The 25,512-nt window shown below is 36.9% G+C and overlaps 1 long non-coding RNA gene across 2 annotated transcripts in view; it reads left to right on the forward strand.

Annotated features, from left to right (window-relative positions):
- The window catches only part of LOC141514333 (uncharacterized), a 45,685-nt gene that overhangs the window by 9,064 nt on the left and 11,109 nt on the right, over positions 1-25,512 (forward strand). Inside the window, exons 2-3 of one of the 2 annotated variants that reach the window (XR_012476003.1) lie at positions 4,522-4,671; positions 7,405-7,534. This is a non-coding gene — a long non-coding RNA (uncharacterized LOC141514333). Of the gene's footprint in view, positions 1-4,521; positions 4,672-7,404; positions 25,091-25,512 lie in introns of those variants that run through there. The other variant, XR_012476002.1, reaches the window with a different exon arrangement.

The raw sequence follows: 25,512 nt of genomic DNA on the forward strand, positions 1-25,512 counted from the left end.
TTATTTATTCTCATTTTGTACAAATAATGTTTTTTTATACATTAATAAAATATTCTTGTTTAAGAGTAAACAAAATACCCCCTCCCCCAAAGAAATATAGACTCGCTTGAGTGATAAAGTAAAGGGGAGAGAAAAAAATTAAAATAAAAAATAATAGTAATAATTGTAGGTATGGCCAGGTGATGCAATGGACAGAGCACCAGCCCAGGAGCACCCGAGCCCATATCTGGCCCCATACACCCAACAATCACCCAGCCATGTGACATGCAAGCCACCCCAAACCCACTGCCCTGCAAAAACCAAAAAAAAAAAAAAAAAAAAAAAAAAAAGACCCAAAATAAAATAAAATAGTAGTAATAGTAGGGGTGGCTAGGTGGTGAACAGAGCATTGGCCCTTGAGCCAGGAGCACCAGGGTCCAAATCTGGCCTCAGACACCCAACAATCACCCTGCTATGTGGCCCCAGGCAGGCCACCCAGCCGCATTTGCCCTGCACCCCACCCCAACATAATAATAATAATAAAAAATGTGCTTGAGTCTTTGTTCCAACACCAACAACTCTGTTGCGGGTGGATCACATTCTTTATGATAAGTCCATTGCAAAAGTTACTTCTATATTTTTCTACCATTTCCATTGCTGATTGCAACTCCCTCCTTTCGTATTTCTTCACTAACATGTACTATATTCTCTCTCTCCTTTCACTCTAACTCTGCTGTAGGGTAGCTGAGTGGCGCAGCAGACAGATCCCTGGTCCTAGGGCCAAGAGGCCCCCAGCCCCCCTACTACCCCTTAGGCCCAGCATCCACCTGGCCCTATGGTTCTGGACAGGCCATCCAATCCCAGACCCTTGAAAGAAGTAAAAAAGAAAATGTGTTATATCTGACCACTCTCCCCCCATGGTCCATCCTCTCTTCCATCACTCACATCCCCCCCTTCCCCCTGCTCCCCCCTCCTTCTTACTCCAGATGCCTATACCCCATTGAGTATATATGCTGTTTCCTCTCCTAGCCACCTCTGATGAGAGCGAAGATTCCCTCATTCCCCCTTGTCTTCCCCCCCTTCCATATCATTGCAATAGCTCATTATAATAATAAAAACAATCTTATTATATGAATTATCTTGGCCTATTCCCCCTCTCCTTTTTCTTTCTCCCATTACATTTCCCTTTTTTCTATTGACTCCATTTTTACACCATATTTTATCTTCAAATTCAGCTTTCTCCTGTGCTTCAATTATAAAAGCTCCTTCTACCTGCTCTATTAACTGAGAAGGTTCATATGAGTATTATCAGTGTCATTTTTCTGTGCAGGAGTACATGCAGTTCATCATCATTAAGTCTCTCATATTTTCCCCTTCTCCTCCAATCTATATGCTTCACCTGAGTCCTGTATTTGAAGATCAAACCTTCTGTTCATCTCTGGCCATTCCAACAGGAACATTTGAAATTCCCCTGGTTCATTGAAAGTCCATCTTTTTCCCTGGAAGAGGACATTCAGTTTTGCTGGGTAGTTGATTCTCGGTTGCATTCTAAGCTCTTTTGCCTTCTGGTATATCATATTCCAAGCTGTACGAGCTTTTAATGTAGTTGCTGCTAAGTCCTGTGTGATCCTGACTGCAGCTCCACGATATTTGAACTGTATCCTTCTGGCTGCTTGTAATATTTTCTCTTTGACTTGGGAGTTCTGGAACTTGGCTATAATATTCCTAGGGGTTGTTTTTTTTGGGATCTCTTTCTCGGGGGGATTGGTGAATTCTCTCCATTTTTATTTTGCCCTCTGCTTCTAGGATATCAGGGCAATTTTCCTGTAGTAATTCTTTGAAAATGATGTCAAGGCTCTTTTCCTGATCATGACTTTCAGGTATTCCAATAATTTTTAAATTATCTTTCCTAAATCTGTTTTCCATATCAGCTGTTTTTTCTATTAGATGTTTCATATTTTCTTCTAATTTTTCATTTTTTTGGTTTTGAAGTAATGAGTCCTGATATCTTGTAAATTCATCAATCTCCCTGAGTTCTATTCTTTGTCTGAAGGATTTGTTTTCCTCAGAGAGTTTTCTTATCTCTTTTTCCATCTGGCCAATTTTGCTTTTTAAAGCTTTCTTCTCCTCAATAACTTTTTTGAACTGTTTTATCCATTTGACCTAAGCTGATTTTTAGTATGCTGTTTTCTTCAGTATTTTTTGGATTTCCTTGACTAGGCTGCTGACTTCATTTTCATGTTTTTCCTGCATCTCTCTCATTTCTTTTCCCACTTTTTCTTCTAACTCCCTCATTTGATTTTCAAAATCTTTTTTGAGCTCTGTCATAGCCTGATCCCAATTTCTGTTTTTCTTGGAGTCTTTAGATGCAGGAGCTTGTGTTTCCTCATCTTCAGACTGAGTATATTGATCCATCTTGGGATCATAGATAATGTATTTCTCAATGGTGTTCCTCTTTTTTCTCTGCTTGCTCATTTTCCCAGCCTTAGTCTGTTTTGGGGGGTGCTTCCTGAGCTTTTGGGACATTCCCACAAGGGTTTCAGTGTGTGAGGCTCTGTCCTCCCTCCTGGTCTGTGAATGACCATATATACCCCCTCTCTGCTACAGGGCTGAGGTGGAGGGGGCCCCTGCTGTTCTATGTGGGGGCCTAGACTGTGATCAGGATCTGAATGTGTTCAGAGCCCCAGAGTCCTGTTCCAGGGGCAGAGCTCTGCAGTCTCTCTCTTCACTCCCCTCCCTCAGCTCAATGGGCTCATGCCCTGGGGGCTCCTGCTTACTGGCTCTGCCTGCTTATGTTTCCTAGATGTGGAATGCAGTGGCCTTGGTGCTCACTATGTGCCCTGAGGGCTGGACTTCACATGCTTGCTCTGGTAGAGGTTCCCTCACCCTTCCCCCAATTTGTACCGGGGGCATAGCTCAGGAAACTCCTCTGCTGCTGTGAGCTGCAGCTCCCAGCGCCCTGAGGCTGCCTCCAGGAGGCTGAAGTTCTTTCTCTCTGGCAGGCCAACCCTCTGGCAGGCCGCCCCTCCAACCCTGGGGAGCAGAGCCTTTCTGCTCTTTTTCGGGTCCCTCTGTGGGTTCTGTCTCTAGAAAATTTAGTTAAAGTCCTTAGTTTCTAAGATTTATGAGAGAGTGCCTAAGAAAGGATCCATTCTTGTTGCCATCTTGGCTCCACCCCCAAAACTTTGATTCTTAATTACAGGATTTTTGTTCAACAATATTTGATGTGATTCCTTCCATCAGGGTTCCAAAATTGTCTTCCTTTGGTGTGTACATAATTTCTGAGTTGTAGAGCATCTCTCAATCCATCAGAGAACTTTGGGAGAACCTTCAGAAACTGTGAATAGCCTATCCAAATTTCATTAGAATACTTTAATAATTCAATATGAAGTTGGTGGAAAATGTGTGGCTGGCTAAAGATTTCAGGGGATCAAGGGGAATGTGAAAAAATTCACTTAAAAGATTGACTCTTGATAGAGAAGAGTTTAGGGATAAAAAAAGTTTATTTACATATTTCTGTGGTAAGCAGAAGCTAAGTGAGGGAGAGAATGAACAGAAACAGCAGGAGCAAGAAACACCAACAGGAATAATAAAGAAGGAAAAAGAAAGAATCATTATAAAGAATAGAGACATGAGAATTTATTTGGGAGAATCACACTCTCCAAAAGCAGTCTGGCTCTCCAAAGGGAGACCATGTCATCAGAAGATAAGCAGTAAAGAAGGGTATAAAGGCCTGAGAGTTTGTCTGGAAATTTACAGGCTTAGCCTCCCAAAGGAAGATGAACAACTGAACTGAGCAGAGGTGAGTTTTTAAAGGGACAGAAAGATGAGGTAATTAGGGATAGCTAGATGAGATCCATAGTTCAGAAAGCAAAGATGAGGTAATGAGGGATGTGTGGATGAGGAGTGTAGCTAAAAGAGCAAAGATGAGATAACTAAGGCCCTACAGATGAAGGGAAATAGCTCAAATCTTAATCCTATCAAGCTAGGGCTGGGATTCATTGTTTTGTTGATAGGGGCTTGATTTGTGCCTGGGTATAGGGATTTACCTAGTCCTTGCCACAGGGAGGGGCAAAGTAACTTTACTTAAAAGTTCATTGACCTCATCTAATTAGCTTGGCCAATTGGCTGGGATTCAGTGTTAATGTAAGGCCAGCTCAGTGGTTATTTTATATGGTCTGTGCAGAGGGAACATATTTCTCTGTCCAATATTTCCTTTATAACAACATCATCAGTCCAATGAAAATTTTCATTTCAGGGAGGTAGGGATGGGGATATAGGGGTATTATGAAGAGATTTATCATGAGTACTTCACATAGGCTGAGGCCATTCTTTTGCTTTGAATACATCTCATATTCAGAAGAATGAGAAATAATTCATCTAGTCATTTTTAAAATTAATTTTAGCATATAACTTGGCCATCTTATTTTTCTGGATACAGTTATGTCTCTGCTGCTCTTCATGTGGAATAAAAGACAACTGAAGCACTGTTAATTTCCAAATTTTTAAAACCATCAATCATTGCCTAATCTATAAAATTAGTCTTTCAGAAACAAAGAATTTCAGGATTGGAGAAGACCTCATTGATCATTTGGTACAAAATATTCATGAAAGGAATTCATATTATAACATGCCATCCAGTTTCTTCTTGAAGGCCTCCCTCCACAGAGAGAGAATGTACATCCTAATGGGGTAAGTCATTCTATATCTCGATACTATAATTATTAAGGAAATTTTACAGCATTAAGTCTAAAATTGCTTCTTTGAAACTTACTTCCATTATTTTAGCTCCTGTCTTATGGAATCAAAGTGAATAAGTTGAATTCCTTCCTATTCCTCCCAGAATAATACCTCTTATTTGAAGGATTATAAAAGGAAACAAATAAGAAAGAGAAACTAGTTTGGTATAATTAATTAGCATTTTTAAAAAGATTGATATTATACATAGTGTTTTATATATTCATGGTCTTCCACCTCTACAAAAAGCAGGGGAAAGTATGTTTTCATATCTTCTTTGGGATCAAACTTATATTATAATTTTATATCTTTATATATTATATATCTTTATATATTATAATTTAATATCTTTCAGTTTCAATTTTTTAAATTGTTCTTTCCACTTATATTATGACACTGCTATATATATTATTTTCTTATTTCTCTTATTGTTCATTCACTGAATGAACTCTTTCTGAGTTCAACTTAATATTGACTCTTTGTGATCCAATTTGGGTTTTTTTTTGACAGAGACACTGGAGAGGTTTTACATTTCCTTCTCCAGTTCATTTTAGAGATTAGGAAACTGAAACAAACAGGCTTAAGAGACTTGCCCAGGGATATACAAATAGTTCCTGATTGCAGACCTGGAGTTCTATCCACTGTTACATCTAATTGCCCCCCTATTTCTTACAGCTCTACTAGAGTCAGTCTCATGGGGGTTTAGGTTTGAAATACTCATGGAAATCCTAAAAGTTAAAAAAAGATTTATTTAGCTGTAGAATGGTAAAGATATTTACCAAGGATATTTAGTAAAGACATTATATTGTCTATGTTGCCCATGGTGATCTTCAGGAAGCTACTAGAGTTCCTTGTGGATTTTTATATTCAGGTAATCAGGGAAACACATCAATTGCCCCAGTCCTCCAAGACAATTAAGTCTTTTTTTCCTTTGGTTTTTGCAAGGCAGTGGGGTTAAGTGACTTGCCCAAGTTCACACAGCTAGGCAATAATTAAGTGTCTGAGGTCAGATTTGAACACAGGTCCTCCTGACTCCAGGGCCAATATTCTATTCCCTGTACCACCAAGCTTTCCCTGACAATTAAGTCTTAAGGACAATTTAATAACTTTCAAGAGAAAGCTAGCTTAACTTGGATGAGATATGCATTAGGATATTGCTCCCACTTACGTAAGGCCAAACATTGGATTTCTAGTCCTTTGTTATAATAAAAAGTACTGTTACAGTTATTTTTGTATATATAAGGGCCTTTATTTCTGACTTAAAATTGAACAAGTCCATATATCTTATTTCTAATATACAACAGATTGTGAGGTTTTATTTTCTTAAATATTATGTAATTCTCCATTTTACTGTATTTTTAGTCCATTTACATTTAAAGTTAATAAAGTTGACATAGCATATTTCTCTATTTGTGTTTTTAGTATTGCTTAAAAATTTTCTCAGTCTTTTTCAGTTCTGTATATGAGGGTCAGAGGCAAAGGTATCAGGAAAAACTCCAAGATAAAAAAAAAGGGAAAGGGGCAGCACCTGACATTCCTAATCTCCCTTTCACTCTGTGATAAATGTTTGAGTTCAGATTTGAACTCAGGAAGATGAGTCCCACACTCCATTCACTGTACCACCTAATTAGTGTTAGGAATCTGAAAAGCTCAGATCATGCCCTAGATCAGATCATTTATGTCCTACTGAAAGTTAGTCTCTTCCCAGCATGAGTCAGGATCTCTGAGATCCTTGAAGAACATTGAACTTAATATCTGAGGAAGTGAGAAATAGGACCTCAAATAATATGAAGCAGCACCATATAAGGTCTCATTTCTTCCAGAAAAGGACAAAAACCTTCCTCTTAACAGGAGGGCTGGAAAAATAAATAAACTGAAAAAAAATACTGGTGTTAAAAGAGTTATTATGGAGTCTCAGATGTTGGAAGGAAAAAATAACCATGCGACATCTAAAAGGAAAACAAAAACACAGGTTGGATACAAGGTCAACTAGAATTTTTGGGAGAAATAAAACAAAAGATTTAAAATAATTTTATAAATTGAATGAAAGTGCCTGATCAGAAGATATTAAGGTTTTTTTTTGAGTCATGGACCTCTTTGGTGGTTTGGTGAAACCTATGGAGTTCTTTATCACTATGTATAGTTTTTGTGGATATATTTCAAGTTTAATATTATTTGGTTGACTTATCTCCTCTTTTTTTCTAAAGACAATTGGGGTTAAGTGACTTGCCTAAGGTCAAATAGCTAGCAAATCTCTAAGACAGGATTTGAACCCCAGGCAGCTAGATGGTGTAGTAGAATAGAGCACTGATTTTGGAGCCAAGAGTCTGGGAATTTGAAACCAGCCTCGTCACTTGACATTTACTAGCTGTGTGACCTTGGGCAAGTTACTTAATCCTGATTGCCTTGCATCCAGTTGTCCTGATTCAGCTGTCCTGGTCACTGAACCCAAATGGCTCTGGAGAAGAAAGTGAGGCTGGTGACACAGCACCTCCTCACCCAAATCCAATTCATGAGTTTGTCATGGCACACATCCCTGGATATCATGGTCTTCTTTGAGAACAAAGGACAACATCTTCATTGTCATAATGGATTTCTTAGAATACTGTTTTTGAATGCATGGAATATAAAAGATTAAAAAGATTTTAAAGTTAAATGAACTAATGATATAATTTTTTTTCTATCCAGATCCATGGACACCCTGAAATCTATTCACAGATGACACAGGGAATCTGTGGAACTCAGGTTAAGAACAAAGAATTGGAAAAGAAAGGAGAACTTTGGAAGATGGAGGTGAATTGATAACTTAGTACCTGAGGTACAAAAGTTTACCCAAATAATAGAATGTCTAAAAATAAGAATGAATTAAATAGTAGTTAAGAAAGCTAAGTGGCATAGTGCATAGAGCATCAGACCTAAAGACAGAAAGGTTATCTTTCTAAATTCACATATGGCCTCAGATACTTATTAGCTGTATAACCCTGGGCAAATCACTTAACTTTGCCTCCATTTCCTCCTCTGTTAAATGAGCTGGAGAAGGAAACCTACTCCAGTATCTTTCCCAAGAAAACACAAAACAGAAACACAAAGAGTTGAACTGAACAACAGTAAAATAGTAGTTAATAACTCCATGAGATAAGAAGTATTTTTAAAAGTCAAAAGACTAAACATTAGAAGAAAATGCTAGTTATCTTCTATAAGAAACAACTGATATGGAACACAGTTTAAGGAGGAACATTGCAAGAAATGTTTGTCTGCCTGAAAACCATAACAAAACAGAAGAGACTATATAGCAAATGTCAAGAAATCACAGATGAAAATTGGTCAAATCTATTAGAACCAGAGGGAAAAGTGAAAATAGAAATAATGTACTATTCACCCCTCCCACTCCCACTCCCACCCTCCAAGATGAAGAAAAATCCAAAATTTAAAAAACTCTCCTGGGAATGTCATAGTTAAAATCTAGGGGAGCTGAGACCCATAAATGTTAGATCACTATCCCACAGCAATAGGTGATTGTGGAGCTGAGGCTAGAAACAGATTTCCATAACTAGACTTCTTATCCTAGATTGAACTGCTTACAAGAAGAATAACTTTGCTTTGTTACTTTTCCTCAAGATGTTAGATGTATTAATAAAGTTTACTAATATTATACAGATTAGAAAAGTCAGTATTACTGGTATAGTTAGTAATGATCAACCAAGCAATTATTTTCTAAACATGGACCAGAGATTGAATTGCTGGGTGATAAAAGTAGGCCTGCATAACTACCTAACTCTTATGGAAGAAGAAAATACATTTCCTCAGCAGAAATCTCTAAAAAAAGCAAAGATTTGATGTTTCTTTCACTGAATTCCCAGGGAGGGGGGACAGTCAGGTTGGTGGACTGGAGAATATTGAATGAATAGTGGCAAAGACTGAGTTTGGCATCAACTCAGGCCCTTGGATAAGCTTCACGAAAAACATTAATGAATTCTTAGCTACCAGAATTCAGTTGCATCTGACTTGTAGTGAGGAGTCTTGAGAGACTTCTAAAAGAACATCATCTTTGTTAAGGCCCTAATATTCCTGATGCTATTCCTAAAATTTGTCAGCACCTACCATATGAATTGGATCCTGGAAAACTTTGGTTTTTCAGAAGAAGGCAGGAAAAGTCTGGGATTTTTGATCTTCATTCTTTCTACATTTAGTCATGTTGGGATCTGCTCTTTTAGGGGATAATTGCTTGTCTTTTTTGAATGTTGCTTTTTTCCCTTCCTCCAATGCTATCCATATTTTACAGGCTAGAGTTGTCTAGTAATAGGTCTAAAACTAAGTGGTGGAAAGGTGTCCAGAAAACTTTTAGGACACTGATGCTAAGTGGTGTCAGCAGTAGGTGCAATATTTACTTATGCTAGATGGTTCTTGGCATGTAGGTGAGGCTATTTTTCTCCTTAAAAAGAAGATGAAATGATTTTTGAAACCTAAATTTAACAGAAGACTAAGTCTTAAAATATTGACTTAGCTTCTTGGTTGTCTAAGTCACAAACAACTCGGTATATAAGGAGCTGGGACTTTTCAGTCAACACAGTTACCTGGACATGTCTCCATATGGAGATAAGGGGAGGCATGTCCAACTGAACCAATGCCATAGTTTTACTGAATATCTTTCCTATGCTTTTTCAATTTTTTAAAATTAAATTTTGTTTCTTTGAGTAAAGACTCATTTTCTTTCCTTTCCATCTTCTTCCAAATGAAAAGAAAAAAAAATCATAACCCTTTTAACAAGAAAGCTCATCAAGCCAAAAATTTTTTCCATATTAGTCATAAACAAAGTATATATATATGTCACATTCTGCATCTTGCATTCATTATATCTCTTTTAAAAAGGGATTAGTTTGTTTCATCAATAATCCTCTGGAACCATAGTTGATCACTATATTGATTTTAGAATTCTTAAGTTCCTGGGTCTTTGAGTTTGAGTATATACATTTTGGTGTCATATTTGGATACATAACTTTTGAAGAGTCAGGGATAGGGTTCATCTGGATTTGAGACTTCATTGATTTATTAAACTTCTGACATGAAAACTCCATCCACTGATGTTTATCATAATTTATAATTTTATTTTATCTATTATTATTTAAATTTTTTGAATATGATGGAATTAATGTCATTGTGCTATAAAGATGATGAATATGTGGAATGTAGAAAACATGGAACTGAGGCCAAATGAAGTAAACAGAGCCAAGAAAAAATATATATAATGACTAAAGCAATATAAATAGAAACAAAATGATCAGAAACGAATGTTGCAAAAATACAAAGAACAAGCTTGGCCCTAAAGAGGAAATTTTATTTAATTTTTCCATTTACATGTAAAAACAATTTCAACATTTGTTTTTTTTAAATTTTGAGTTCTAAATTTTCTCCCCATTTCCCTTCCCCCTCCTTGAGAAGGCAAACAATTTGATATAGTTTATACATGTACAATCATGCAAAACAAATTTCAGTATTAGCCATATTGCAAAAGAACAAAACAAAAAGTTTATGTACAGCTACTTATAATTTTAGAAAATTGTTTTGAGGTACTGGAGGGTTTTGTCTTGCTAATATTTTCATGATAAGTATAGATCAGAGACAGGGTTTCCTGATGCTGAGGCCACCTTTCCATTTCATACACCATGATACCTCTATCTAAACTATAAACTCTCCAAATTCAGGAACTTCTTTTCCATTGTAGCCTCCATGTCACCTAAGAGAAATGGAATAAAATGGAAAGAGCCTTGTGCTTGGAATAGGGAAATCCTAGTTCAATCTAGCTCTTCTATCGTGTGACCATGTGACACTTATTCATCTTTAAAAATGAGTTTGATGAGATGATATTGAAAGTCTAGTTGTCATTAGTCTAACTTTTCCCAAGTGAGAGAAATTTTTAAGTTGCTAAGTCATTAGATACAATGTACAGGGCATAATAAGGCAAGCAACTTAGGTTTCTCCTAGAGCACCCCAAGCACATCCTTCTTTCTTAGTCCATAGAGCTAGAACAGTTCAGCAAAAAAAGGTTGCTCAATCTTTAGTATTGACTGAGTGGGGTAGCCCCACCAGAGAACAAACAACCTATAGGTTACCTAGGGAACAGGTTCTACCCTGGCACAGATGGCCTCCAGTGCCTTATTATTCCTCTTATTTCCACCTTTCCCCTGATGTTTGCAGCTTCATTTAAAGGGCTGCTGTCCCCATCACACACACAGACAATTCTAACAAACCTTCCTAAACCTGTGTCCTAGGTAACCCCTTCTCCTGGAGAGGTTCTACCTCCATCAGGAAACTGTGAATGAGATTGTTTTAGGGAAATACCCTAAAATTCCTAAAAAATGCTGCTAACAACAGCTGTACTTTCCATTAACAATCAGCCACTAGATATGATTAGCTCTCAGCAAAGGCATTTATCAACATAGTTTAGTAAGAATGGAAGCTATAGGAGTGGCTAGGTGGCACAGTGGATAGATCACCTGCCCTGGAGTTAGGAGTACCTGAGTTCAAATACGACCTCACACAGTTAATAATTAGCTAGCTGTGTGACCTCGGGCAAGCCACTTAACCCCATTGCCTTACAAAAACCTTAAAAAAAAGAATGGAAGCTACAAAACATTCCCCCCCTCAATATACTTAGGGCACACTTTCCCATTGAAACACACAGTAACCATAGGATGTGAAGTTACAACTTAATGTACAATGGACGTCTTGCCCATACGTGTACCAAGGCAACTCACAATTAACCAGAAGCTGAAAAATCCTTCTCTTTGTAGAGGCCTTACATCATACCTTGGCTGTGCTAGTAGCCTAACTAATCTAGGATCTTCTCTTCTTGATGATGCATCTCTCTCAGTTGCTAGAATTAGTTTCCTCTTGAGTCCATGTCAGGGTTCTTTCTCAGCTGCCAGTTTTCTTGTTCCTGAAAGATGTTTTCTTTCTTAAGTGGCTACCTTCCTGTATTCATATCTGTCTGGAATTTATCTCTGCTCCACTATTGAATCCAATGTTTGTTGCTGTTTCAGTAACTCCCCTTCAAAGTTACATTACTGATGGCAGGTCAGGACAAAGAAATCCCCTCCTCCCCCTGCCTCATCCACAGACAACTCCTGGTTTATAATCCCCCCAAAGTGTGAAATTAATCTCTACAAAGGGGTTTTCAGTTTTTGCTTGTCCAAGTTGGTTGTTCCCTTTAATTACATGATCATCTGTTGTTAATACCTTGTTAGCATATTATCATCTCATTACCTTTGTTTTCTACTTCTTGCTTTCTGAGACTTCAACAGTTAGTGGGGTTGGGGGAACAAATCCTTTTTTTACCACAAGATCACATGACCTCTGATCAGATTTCCCCCAGGCTATATGTAAGCTGGTGAGGGAAATGTGGTGGTTGAAGGGTGGATTTCTCTAGTTGAAAGAAATTTAGGTTAACATATAGAATAACATGTATGACAAATGAGAATGTTTAGCATCCGGTTGCTCATTTGATTCCCAAATCATTAGAACCTTAAACTCCAAATTCCTCTGAATTCTGCCCCTGTCCTCTTTTCTCTTTGATTCAGTCTTTTCTCGGTACTGCCTCTGACTGTTAGCAAAAGCTGCAATTTAGTTAAATTATATTAGCTTAGAAATGAATATGCCATATCTTTTTTAGTTTCAAGAATTTTTCTCAAGCTTCCAGCTTCTGTTTGTTCTGATGCTATACCCACTCTTTCCCAAGAGCCTGCATTGTAAGTGTGCCCTGGGCTAAATTGAGCCTTCATTCCTCCTCTGCCCTAGTTCAGCACAATTGCTTGAGCACCATCTTGGGGGTAGAGAAGGGAAGAAGAGAACAAATCTTGTGCAAGGCCTTCAGAAATAGAGGAAAGAAGATATCATATTTTCCCGGAATATACCTTGTTCCCAGGTATATATTTGGAGTGTATTGTTGGATGAGGATCATCCCATAATTCAATTTTTCAGGTTAAGACAAGGAAAAGAGAAAATGTTTTGTAATTTCACAATGAGAATACTGACCATTCCTGACAGAGGTGGTAGTGGTAAGGCTTCCTTTTTTCTTTCTCTCTTTTTTTGATGTGTGTAGAGTCCTATTCAGAACCAGGTAAAATGAAATGTAAAAATCTATAGCACGAAAGAATTTTGGAAAGAGTAGGAGGAGGGATCCAGAGGCTGACTGACTGTGAAGGATAGCATAAAGAAAAGCCAGAGCACTATAGGTTCGAGAACTATCGTGAATTCTGAGATTTATAATAGTTGAGAGGGATAAGCATTCTCTTTCATTCTTGAGAGCATTTTGTGCTATTGCAATCTTTTAACCAGAAGCTAGACTTCAGTCACACTCAGGTGATTTGCAAAGAAGTTTTAAAGAAAACAGACTGAGAGCTGACTGCATGTGTTGAGAAACAGTGGCAGTGGGGAAGTCATATTCTGATGGGGCTTATATAACTGACCTGGAACAAAGTGATGGCACAGAGGCAATGATTAAAGAGAATGAAAGAGGAAAAATTGAGCTTCACTAGAGAGGGGAGAGACTGAGGTGGGTTATTGAGACCCTTAAAGGGACTTTATGTAAATCCCTGGGAAGAATGGTTTAAAACAGAAGCTCTTGGTAATTTGAAACTATACCCAAAGGGAAATAAAATGACGCATGCATTTTGATTCAGCAATTCCACTACAGGTCTGTATCCCAAGGAGATCATAAAAGAGGGGAAAAGACTCATGTATACCAAAATATTTAGAGCAGTTCTTTTTATAGAGGTAAGGAATTGGAAATTGAGAGACTGCCCATCAACTGGGGAATTGTTGAATAAATTGTGGTATATGAATGTGAAGGAATACTATTATTCTGTAAGAAATCATGAGCAGGCAGACTTCAGAAAAGCCTGGAGAGTGTCACATGAACAGAAGTTGAGTGAAGTGAGCAGAACTAGGAGAACATTGAGCACATTAGCAACAGCATAGTGTGATGAACCACTAAGATAGACTTAGTTCTTTTCAGCAGTACAATGATCAAAGACAATTGTAAAGGACTTGTGATGGAAAATACCATCCACATCTAAAGGGGGAACAATGGAGTCTGCATGCAGACCAAAAAATACCATTTTTCAATTTTTAAAATTTATGTTTTATGTTTTTTCCCCTCTTGTTCTGATTCTTCCTTCACAATAAAACTAATATGAAAATATATTTTCCATAGTTGTACATGTATAACTGTATAAGATTACTTGCTATCAAGTGGAGGGAGAAAAATGTGGAACTCAAAATCTTTCCAAAAATTTAATGTTGAAAATTATTTTTGCATGTAATTAGAAAAAATATTTATAAAAGAAAGACTGAAGCTTTGGTTGTAATTGTCTAAATGAATTACGGAAGGTCTATTCTTTCCTCGCCTTCCCTTACCTATGCCTGCCCAGGAACACATCCTATTATATACTCATCTCATTTTGTTCATATAAACATTTTTTATAACCTGATTCTGCTTTAAGTAAAAAACAACCTGGGATCAGTCATGAAGGCTTGGTATGTAATGCATGATTAGAAAGGGGAAATGGAAGAAGCAGAAGTTATCTCAAAATATCTAAAATTTAAATAAGAGGGTCAAATCTCACCCCAAAAGATTAGAAGTTTTCCTAAATAGGGACTCGGATATATTTTAAATTGATTGATAACTTTTATTCTGACATAAATTCCATAAAAATACCTTTTCAAAGGGACCACTTGGACCTAAAGGGCTAAATAGAGAACTAATTGTTGTTACAGAGTGTGACTGATTAGATCTCCAGAGAAAACATATGCAGAGAGAGAGAGAAGATGGGGGAATAAAAAAAGAAACCATAATCCAAACTATCTCACTATGGTAGAGAAAAGCCAGATTAGGAAAGAATTCCTCTTTATGCTTTCCTGGAAAGCAGTGGAGTAACAGGAAGGACATATTCTCTGGTCAATTCTATCCTGCCCAGTGAAAGCCATCAATGTCCTATCTGTATAGAAGAAAGTGATGGCACAGAGGCAATAATTAAAAAGTGCATTTAAAAAATGCACTTAGCTAAAGTTCATATCTTTCATCTGGTTTCTTGGACTTGAATTCTCCTTCATTATGAACTGTTACCTACCCTGGCATAATAAAGAGAGCAATAGAATGTTAGGAACAGGACCCCAGACCACCAGTACATGCCTTTTAGATTTACTGTAGCCATAGTGTGGGTACCTTGAGTATCTGGTTTCACTTTTACTGGATCATAAATATTCAAAGAAATAAGAAAAAGTATTCCTACTCTAATGTGGTAAGTCAGGTTGCAACTCCTAACTGAGACATTTCCTGCAATATTCCCCCCTTCTATACTAATAGCTGACAATGTTATGCCTTCCACATTAATGATAAGAGTACAGAAAGAAGAAGGCGGCTTGCCTGCCAAAGCATTTCGCTGACATTACACTCTTTTCTGTACCCACCAACATACCCTAAGGCAACTGAACTAGTAATAGGTTCCTCTAACTGTCTCCTGCATCAGATTTGACATCAGGCACTTTCTTCTTTCTTCCCACTATTTGGCTTAAAACTCTGTCAATGTCATTGATTTTGACTAAAAGAGGAGAGGGGGAACTAGAGGTATTGAGATTCTAAGTTAGTGAAGCAGAGAACTTCACAGAGAAAGGCATTTGGAGTTGGAGGACTTAGGGGGAATTAGGATATGTAATTTTGAACAGGTGAATTTCATTGCCTTTTGGAGTTTCCTTTTGGGATATGGGACATGATGATAACTCACATTTACATAATTTGAGAATTAATAGCACTTTCCTCACAACAAGTATCATCAGTCCCTACTGACAGTTGAAACTTTGGATGTCTAACAAATAAACTAAATGTCTAGTGATCAAGTGTTTTAGAAATAATATCTATTCATTATATCAGATAACTCTTTAGAGGATAGTTTCTAGATAAAAAGATCCCTCTTTACCAACTAAGTATCCTAGTTTTGATACTAGGAGTCTAGAACTTATATATTTGTGGAGATGCCATCAAAAAGGTCTAGAAATCGCTTTATGATAGTATTTTCATTAAAGTTACAAATTAATAATAAAGGATATATCAAAAAATGGGAAAACTTTATCAAATTTATGCTTAAATAATAGTAATCAATATCATGCTGCTTCAAGGACTACCAGGATGAGATGAAGATATTGTAAACACAAAGATTCAAACAGGTAATTTCTGGGAAAGGATGATTTTTAATTTTTTCACTTTATTTTTTGTTTCTTTTTTTTCAGTATGACTGATTTGGAAATATGTTTTACATGACAGCACATGTTTATCAATTTGCTTGCCATCTCAGGGAGGGGGAAGGGAGTAAGGGAGGGAATTTGGAACTCAAAAATATTTTTAAATTACTACTAAAATTGTTTTTTTCTTGCAATTGGGAAATACCCCAAATATTGTTTTAAAAAATAGACAACTCTCATGAGCATATCCTTCCTTTCCACTCCAAGGGTTACCATCTAAGGTTAGGTACTTGTTTGGAGGGTAGCAAGAATCCTCCTGCCAACTAAATGCCATCAAAAGGATGCCATCAAAAGGATGATTTTTTTTCAGTCAAAGAAAACTTAGTACTATCTTTAGATTTTTAAAAATATCTTGCATTTCTTTTGGGCTACTTTGTTTTTTTATCAACAATAGTAGAGATATGTAAATTCAATTGCAATTATCTACAAGGTTTAAGAATCAATGTTTTGCTTCCAAAGATCCCAATGATTAAGTAACTTACCTGGATCAAACAGCTAATAAAAATTAGAGTTGGGATAGGAACCCAGGTTTCCTCAACTATAGTCCAGTTATTCATTCCAAGAAATCATGCAGCAGGTGATAAAGATTTGGAAGTAGAGAAGAAGAGTTAAAATGGAAGATGGGAAATGGAAGCTAGGAAATAGGAAATATAACCTGAAGATGAGATGATAATGGGAGATGAGCAATAAAGAAAAAGGAATAAGTGACAGGAGATGAGAATTGGGGGATAAAGGATGCCCATATGTTATCATGAAAACCATTTATTCTTTATAGTGCTGATGATATAGCATGTTTCTGATAAAGAGGGAATTCAAGCATATGGCTTTATACATAATGAACTCTACAGAAAAACAAAATTCCTGATTCTTGGTCATTAGATTTCTCTTTAGTTGATTTGTTACTTATTCCTCAATCCTTTAGAAATGGGTAAACTGTCTTTGGTCATTCTGTAGTCTGATGCTGACTTTGAATCTGAGGGCTGTTCATAATTATCATTGAATCTCTAGGTCTTGCCTTCCCCAGACAGAGCTTATTGAAGAGTTCCAAGCTGTCCATCAGCATTTCACATCTCCATTTATTGATTATCTTGGTACATAACTGTCCTCTAAAACTGAAATTCTGAGCAAGAAAAGAGCTGTCTCTAGAAGTAACATATTCACAACCCAACCCCCTACTGAACCAGGATTCTTCTCAGTTGCAAGATTGTTAATATACAGAGTTAATAGGAAGTACAATATCTTCAGACAGTGAACAGCCTCTTTTATGGAGTCTACTTGACTAATTTCCATCACTTCTTTTTTCTTGCTCATCATAGTATCATACTAAGTGGTGTCAAGAAGTCATCTTTATAGGACCCCTATCCCTCACTATAGCTATTCTCTAAGCACGTAAGTTCCCTAGTTTCTTAACTTGAAATGGAATAGTTTTCTTTTAGTTTAACTTGTCAATTCCTGAGACACCAATGTTTCTCAGGAAAACTGTCACTTTGATGGTGTTCTTGACAATAAACTGGGAAATCATGTTGTTATTTGATTCTTTTGAAGCTCTTCTGAAGAGATATAATTATTAGCTTGCAGTCTTCCTTCAACTCCTGGTTGTGAGTATTTTTATTTCCTCCATCTTCTGAGACTTCATTACATGTGGATTTCCTCAATAGCGGTAATTATGGTATTTCTGGGTCAGGTTGATTCCATGATTAGGATTGGAATAAAATGTAACACCTGTGATTCACATAACATTTAACAAAAAAGTCATTTAGTGAACAAAGGTAGGGGAAGGCTATTTAGTAATGTATTAATTCAGTTGGCTATAACTCACTAATTTTGCTTTTGACATGGTGGTTGTCCAATCAGAATCCTATGTCAAGGTGAGGAGCGAGCTATATTATTTGTGTACTTTGTACTTTAGATGACCAAGAAGTCAAGTCAGAGGTTCAAGACAATCCTTTGTATCAATAACTTTCAACAATGATTTTGTTATTTTCTAAAGAAAAAAAAACTAGCCTAGCTTGAGTGAGGATAGATGTTGCTCCTTATGATACCACACATTTTGGTGGCAATATAAAGGTCTTCTAAAAACACATCATTTAAATGGTCTTAGGACACTCATAAGACATTAGACATTAAACCCTGTCCTTGAGGAATCAAGAATCCTAGTATAGACAGTAGTATAGGATGAGCATAATATAGGGAAAAGAAAAACAAATAGAGAAATATAGTTTAAACAAAAAGACAAGCAATACACCCAAACCCCCACCCCACCCCCACACACATACACACACCTCCCTCTTCACTCTCAAACACACTTTATGGAAAAAGTGTGTGAATATAGAAAAGAATGAAGACAAGAAATTCTAGGTCTTTCTTTACCTTTCCTTTTTTATGAGGATTTAGTCCTGGATCTTAATGATCTGGTCCATATGATGGAAAATGTCAAGTCTTTGCAGTTCATAAATGGTGTCCTCCAATGTAAAATGGTGATGATAAGCAGGAACAGCACCAAGGACATCAGGGTCCCAGATTAGATGAGGATGCTTCTCACACATGAAGGAGCAGATGGAAGTTAGCCAGTAGGACAGAAGGCAGGTCAAATGAATAAGTTTTAATGGCAAATTATTTATTTGCAGTATTCAACAGAACTACAAATAGATTTTAAAACATTATATAGCTGATTGCTACCACATTGAATCTGTGTTGATTTACTTCTTTTCCCATTCCTACCTCTCCTCCCTATCAATTAAGGGGAAAACAAAAAGTACAGTGCAGAAATTAACCAGGTAAGTAAAGTGGGTTTTCCTTAGCTCTGAACTCTGGGGAAGTAGCATGGAAAAGAAAGCTATGGACTGGGATTCATTTGCCCAGTCTGTGAGCTCTTTGATCAAGGACTGGATTTTATCTTTCTTTGTGTGCCCAATGCTTGGTATGCAGTAAGGACTTAAAAACAAATGTTAGTTCATTTAACTAATTATCTGACTTAAGCTACTGGTTTGACCCAGTCTACTTTCTGTCCCTCTGCCTGGCTTCTGTCTGCTCCCAAGTATGTCTACTCTCATCTTGCTCACAATTCTCATCTTCCATACCTACTTCAAAAATAGAGTTTTTGTTCATTGCTTGGCTTTTCCCTGCTATTGGCTGTAGACGCAGCATGTGTATACTATATTCTTTGCCAGGCTCAGCAAAAGAATAAGGGAGATCTGAAAGATTGAAGTCTTACTTTTCTTTTATATTTTGTGTTTCCTTTCCTACCATTCCTGTGCCAAATTCTATTCCATGATAAAAAAGATTGGAAATTAAAAAAAAAAAATTTTGTCACAATCCCTCCAGTTTACTGTCTCAAAACACTGTGATCCTCCAATGTCTCCATGACAACATCTTTATTATTCTGAGGAGGGAGGAAACTTATCATCACTACCATTATATATCTTGATTCTGTACCCATTCCCCCTTTTAAATTATAAGAACCCTGAGGACAGGGATAACATTTCTTTCTGGTTTTCCCAGTGCCTAGGATAGGGTTCTTGCACTAGAATAAGAACCATGATCCTAACTTTGTACTCAAAACAGGAGTTGGAGGGAAAATTGTGGGAATGGATAGAATCCTTTCTCATTTCAATTTAATGTATATTTATGAAGTGCCTACTATATACAAATTCTCTACACTGGAGGAGTGTCTTGGAGTTCTTCAGGAACAACGAGCAATCTTTGGGTGCTTGGCAATCCTTGTGGAGAATGGAGAGCAAATTGGTCAGGGTGTCTGTGTACTCTTGCTTATGAATGAAAGCCCAGAGAGCAAAGATAGGCAAAAGATTGCTGGAGGGAACCAACCCATCATCTTGCTGTCCAAACCAACACAAGGATTTTCCTGCCTTTCCCTGACCCAGCTGGAGCTGCAGCCAGGCTTTTGATGAGTGGGGTGAAATAGTCTAGCTATGGAATCTCCAGGCATTGAAGCAACTCTTCAGTCTCATCATCTCCCTCTCAGGAGGGAGAGACAGATTCATATTAGCTAGTATTTTCCTCCTGCCCCTTTGGAAAGCTACATTCAAATTCTGGGCCACGGGAAGTGCATCCCTGACCCCTTCTCTTTTGTTCCATGTAAAAATAAATAGAACTTCAACAGAGGAGAGTTTCCTCTTTCGTCTTGGTAACATAGGGGCTGCTTAGTATTCCTGCATTTAGTCTTTGGTTCAAGGTTGTATCCAGAAGTATACTGGAGCCAATTTATGAGAGCCGATTATTAAATTTTCAGTGAGGATTTATACCTCAGAAATCAGTAAATGCCAAAAATCATGGTTTGATTTATTATTTTGAGGATTGCTCTAGATAAAAGAAAGCGATAGGGAAAATGTTAATAATGCAGATTAAACGAAAAGTATGTTCTGTGCCCTTTTTTCCTCCTGGAGAGATTATTATAAAATATTTACCAGCATATTCCTGTCTGTGTTGATTTGCTCAGGGACACATACATCTGCATTTGAATTTGTTCAGTAACTCTAAGAAACCTGAGGAAGATTTGGCAATGAGACATCTCTGGCAGCAGGTCTGGGATTGTTGTTGGGTTAGGCTTGAGAGTCAGAAGAAATTGCTCAGTTGAGAGACCTTAGCAGCCAGGACTCAGATCTCTTTACTACATACATTCAAAGAAATAATTCACCCTAGACTACGGTTTAGCAACATGTTAACTGTTAGGTTAATTAACTGGATCAGCTAAGTGGTATAGTGAATAGAGCCTGGGGCTCAGGAAGACCTGAGTTCAAATCCAACCTTAGATACTTAATAGCAGTGTGAATCCTGGGCATGTTATTTAACCTTGCTTGTCTCAGTTTCCTTATCTGTAAAATGAATTAGAGAAGGAAATGGCAAACCACATCTTTGCCCCCCCCCAAAAAAAAAAGTCCAAATGGGGTCAGAAAGAGCAGGACATGACTGAACAACAACAACAATGAACTAGACCTTAGAGATCATTTATATATGAAGATACTAAGGCTCAGAGAGCTAAGGTGACTTATCTAAGGTTACACAGCAAGGAAGTAACAGAACTATGATTTCAGCTTAGATCATCTGGTTCCACATATAGCATTCTTTCTTCACCAGGGCAGCTCAGGCAAAATTTTAGACCTTGGAAAGAAATCTGTAACATAGAAAATGGCAACATGTCAGGAAAATATTTTGAAATGTATTATGGGTGATTCAATACAACTTAACTCAGAAAACATTTGTTAAATGTCTGCTATGTATCAGACACTGTAGTAGGTATGAGGGAAATAAAAACACATTCTGATTGGGAGATACAGCATGATGTTTTCTACATCTCTAAAAAGTAGATAAGTGGAGGATTAGAGAAATCTGTTAGTCCTTTTCCAGTACTGTTCTTGGGGGAAGGTTCTACTATCCAGGCAATAACAGTTGAGTAGCAGCTGTCTCTGGATGATAGAGAAAAAATTATTTTTTTTAGGTTTTGTTTTTTTGCAAGGCAATAGGGTTAAGTGGCTTGCCCAAGGCCACACAGCTAGGTAATTATTAAGTGTCTGAGGTCAGATTTGAACTCAGGTACTCCTGACTTCAGGTCCGGTGCTCTATCCACTGCGCCACCTAGCCGTCCCCAAGAAAAATTATTTAAAATATTCTTCAGGACTTCCTAATTCTCTTTGCTCTGATTTCATGATCACCAGACAACTTTCTGATATGAATGTGCTTCCTCAAGTAAAACTCTTTTTAAATCAGAGAACTCTGTCCTGCCAACACAAGTATTCCCATCTGTTTGACATCCTCATTATAAATAAATAAACTGGAATCCTGATTTATGTATCACTTTAAGGTTTGTAAAGAGCTTCTCATTTGAATTTTATCTCATTTGATCCTTACAACAGTTCTATGCTAAGTATTAATATTTAATCCTCATTTTACAGATGAAAAAACCTAAGGCTGAGAGATATTAAGGTACTTGTCCAGGATCATACTTGGCTACCTCATTATTCATATTGTTCAGAAATGTGTTTATTTGGTTAATACAAATCATTGCATGGTCTTGGATCAAAACAGAATTGGTTTTGTCCATTAGGATAAAGTTGAGCCTCAAAAGCTAAGGTTCATAACCTGGATTTCTGGATTCAAGAGATCATGGTAAAGGACAAAGAATACTGATTTTCAAGGCAAAGGATCTATGTTCAAACTCATATCTGTACTGCCTGTGTGATCTGGAGCAAGTTGCTTAGTTTCTGTGGTCTCAGTTTCCAAAAATGTTAAATCAAAGGATTAAGCTAGGTGATCTTTGAGGTCCCTTTTAGGTTCTAAATCTATGATTTATTTTTTGATTTAAGATACAGACACTCAATCTTAATTTTCTATGCTTGCTATGTTATGAAGCAGGACTATTCTTTTGCTGGGGGCTCTTTCCATTTGCTTCCACAAATGACAATTGTAACTACTCTGAGATTATACCTGTATAGCTGTTGTTCTATGACTCACCCAGGTGCTTAGGCCCAACTTAACCCTTTGCATAATCTCTCTGCATGGAAAAAAGAAGAAAATATATAAGTATCTTTTTTTTTTATACTCAGAGCTTGAGAGAGAGAACTGAGATTTCTAAAGGAAAGACTAATCTTTGTATATAGGTGGAGAGAGGAGTAGAAGGGGAAAAGAGGAAATGAGCTAGTCTGAATGACAAAGATTTTATAGGGAAAGACAACAATAGGGTACTAGATTTATTTCCCCTTGATGAAGGACCTGGAGCTTCTTTTCCCTGAATGCCAAAAAAGATTGGGGTTCTCTTAGGGAAAGAATTTGAGAACAAATCCCTGAGAAAATGGTTGAAATTAAGTTGCTTTGTTTCAGCATTTCTGTTTCCTGGAGTATCACCAGTGATGATTAATTTCTATGACATTTCTCATTTGGTGTAAGCAACTAGGCAACAGCCTCCCCGTATTTGTTCTGTGCCTTTTCGATGTGGAAAAACTGCTGGGAATCAGAATTTTTATCTAGATAAGACAGAATTAACAGGAGTTCTAGAGGCTACCTCCCTGTTACCAATGCATTTATGCTTCTTGGCTAAGAAGACCTCCTTTAGGGGACTTACTGAATGGAAGATGGAGATTTCTGCAGATTGAATAAGGACATGTAGCTAGAAATGTTTATGCCCAGGACAATAGCATAAAGCACAAAACAAGTTCTTATTTGAGAAAGGGAGGAGAGTGGAACAGGAAGAAGGAAGGAAAGAAGTAAAAAGATGAAGGAAGTAGAAATGGAAGGAAAGAAGAACATTTTTACAAATATATATGTTTGAGCCTCACAATTACCCAGCAAGGTAGGTGCTATTATGCTATTGTTATTATTCATGGACAAGGAAACTAAGGCAAACCAAGGATTAAGAAGGTTGCATTGCTAGTAAGTATCTGAAATTGAATCTGAACTTAAGTTTTCTTGACTTCAGGCCCCACACTCTATTCCCATGCCATCTGGAATTCACTTCAGGCCATCATCTGATAGATTCCTATTTTAATTTTTTGTAAGCTATAAATGCAAATGTATATTATATATATATATATATAAATAATCTAAAAATAAATATGGGTGGTCTCTTTCTGCACATACACACATACACACACACATATAATTGTCACAAAGATGATCTGAGGTCTGACCCATCTTTGTTGGAGGGTAATAGGAAAGCCAGGCTGCCATTTCTTATAGCTTAGCTGAGGAGAGGGTCAAGCAGGGTCCAGGATTGATGAGACTGGTAGATCTTTCTCCCTTTTAACCTTCAAGAAGAGTATCCAGCTAAATGTATATCATATATACTACCCCTTGAACATCTCAGATCTAGGCATTATTATTACTTAAGGATTTCAGCATGCAAAACTGCTTCTCTGATCATCTCAGGGAATGATAGCCCTTAATTTGAACCCACCAGATTGATTCCTTCCCAGCAAATGCTGGTTACCCAAAAGCCTGAATGAATAATGAATAAACCTTTTTTTATCATTGAAGGCAGCCAATTGAAATGGAAGAAGTTATACAGATTAGAATATATACAAAGAATACACGAGAGTGAAAGATCTCTTTAGCTGGGATTAAGATAAAGCTCAGCTCAAACTAGGAGAGAAGAAATGATCTCACTAATTCAAAGTTGCTCTCAGAATTCTTTAGTATTTCATGCACTGAAGCAAGGGGTGAATGGGAGAAGGGAGAGGGCCTCTCCACATGTGTCTATCTTAGTTTATGCTTTTTTCTCACTTCTCAAAGTTTTTTCTTGTCATTTTCTTCAGCAACCTCTCATAGGGTACACAGCATATTACTAAGCATTTTCTCAGCCCATTTGGAATCATGTCTACCTCTGCATATGTCCAGGAAGCTTATCATTCAGCAAAAAAAAAAAAAAAATTGAGCAGAGAGGTGTTATGTAATTTTTCTTGCTAAAGAGAGGCTATGCTAATTTTTCTCTCTCTACTTGTTGAGGGACTTTTAAAGTGCCTTCAGCACTCTCTAAAAAAAAACACTCTTGTCTTCTTTGTTATTTTCCCATATAAGAAAGTGGATACTCTCCATTTTGCTTGTACCCTGGGTTAATAAAGTGTCTGATACTCAGTAAGCATCTAATATATACTTTTTTCATTCTCTCTCTTCCTTTGATAACACACTAAGACATCTCTCTTTTATGAAGGGTGGAGTCATTTCTGCTGTGCATCTCTGCTTCCACTCTATCATAATATCTAAAAACACATAGCAACTAAAACATACATATAGGTGAGCCTGAGACTTTTTTTCCATTTTGTTCGTTTCAATTTTTTAAGATTTAACCTTCCAAGACTTTTTTATTTTTCTCAACTTTACTAATCAACAACAAAGAATAGAAAAGAAGATTAATATTTCATAAATATGAGTCATTCTTTATCTTTCTTTGAAAGAATGTGTCTAATAGTCAAGATAGATGACAGAGGATGCAGTGACTTTGGGGGTTTAGTTCCAAATTTCTTTCCAGTATAGGTAGACAATTCACCAACAGCACACTATTGTGGCCACTCTCCTTCAATCCTTCTAAAAATTGTCACTTTCTCAATGTGAAAATTCAAAACTATTTACTTTGCATCTCTCTTATTATTAATGATTTTATCATTTTTCACATGATTGTTGATAAACTAGATTTCTTTCCTTGAAAATTTAACTTTTTATATCCTTTAGCAATTTTTTCCCTTGGGAAATGATTCTTGTTCTAATATATTTAAATCAGTTCCCACAATATCTTATATAACAGAGCTTAAGTAGAAAAATCTGTTGCAAAATTTTTCCCTCGTTAACTATTTCTCTTTTTATTTTAAGTACATTTATTTTGTTTGTATGTCCTTTCCTTCTCTAATTTATTTGTGTTGTGATTTCCTCCATCTAGATTGTGAACCCATTTGCTATTTATTATAGTATGTGATATGAAATATTGGTCCAAACCTTTCTCTCTGAATGTTTTCCACAGTTTTCCCAGCAATTTTTTTTGAAAAGTAAGTTTTTGCC

The sequence above is a fragment of the Macrotis lagotis genome, chromosome 2 (assembly GCF_037893015.1).
Source record: "Macrotis lagotis isolate mMagLag1 chromosome 2, bilby.v1.9.chrom.fasta, whole genome shotgun sequence".
Taxonomy (NCBI): Eukaryota; Metazoa; Chordata; class Mammalia; order Peramelemorphia; family Peramelidae; genus Macrotis; species Macrotis lagotis.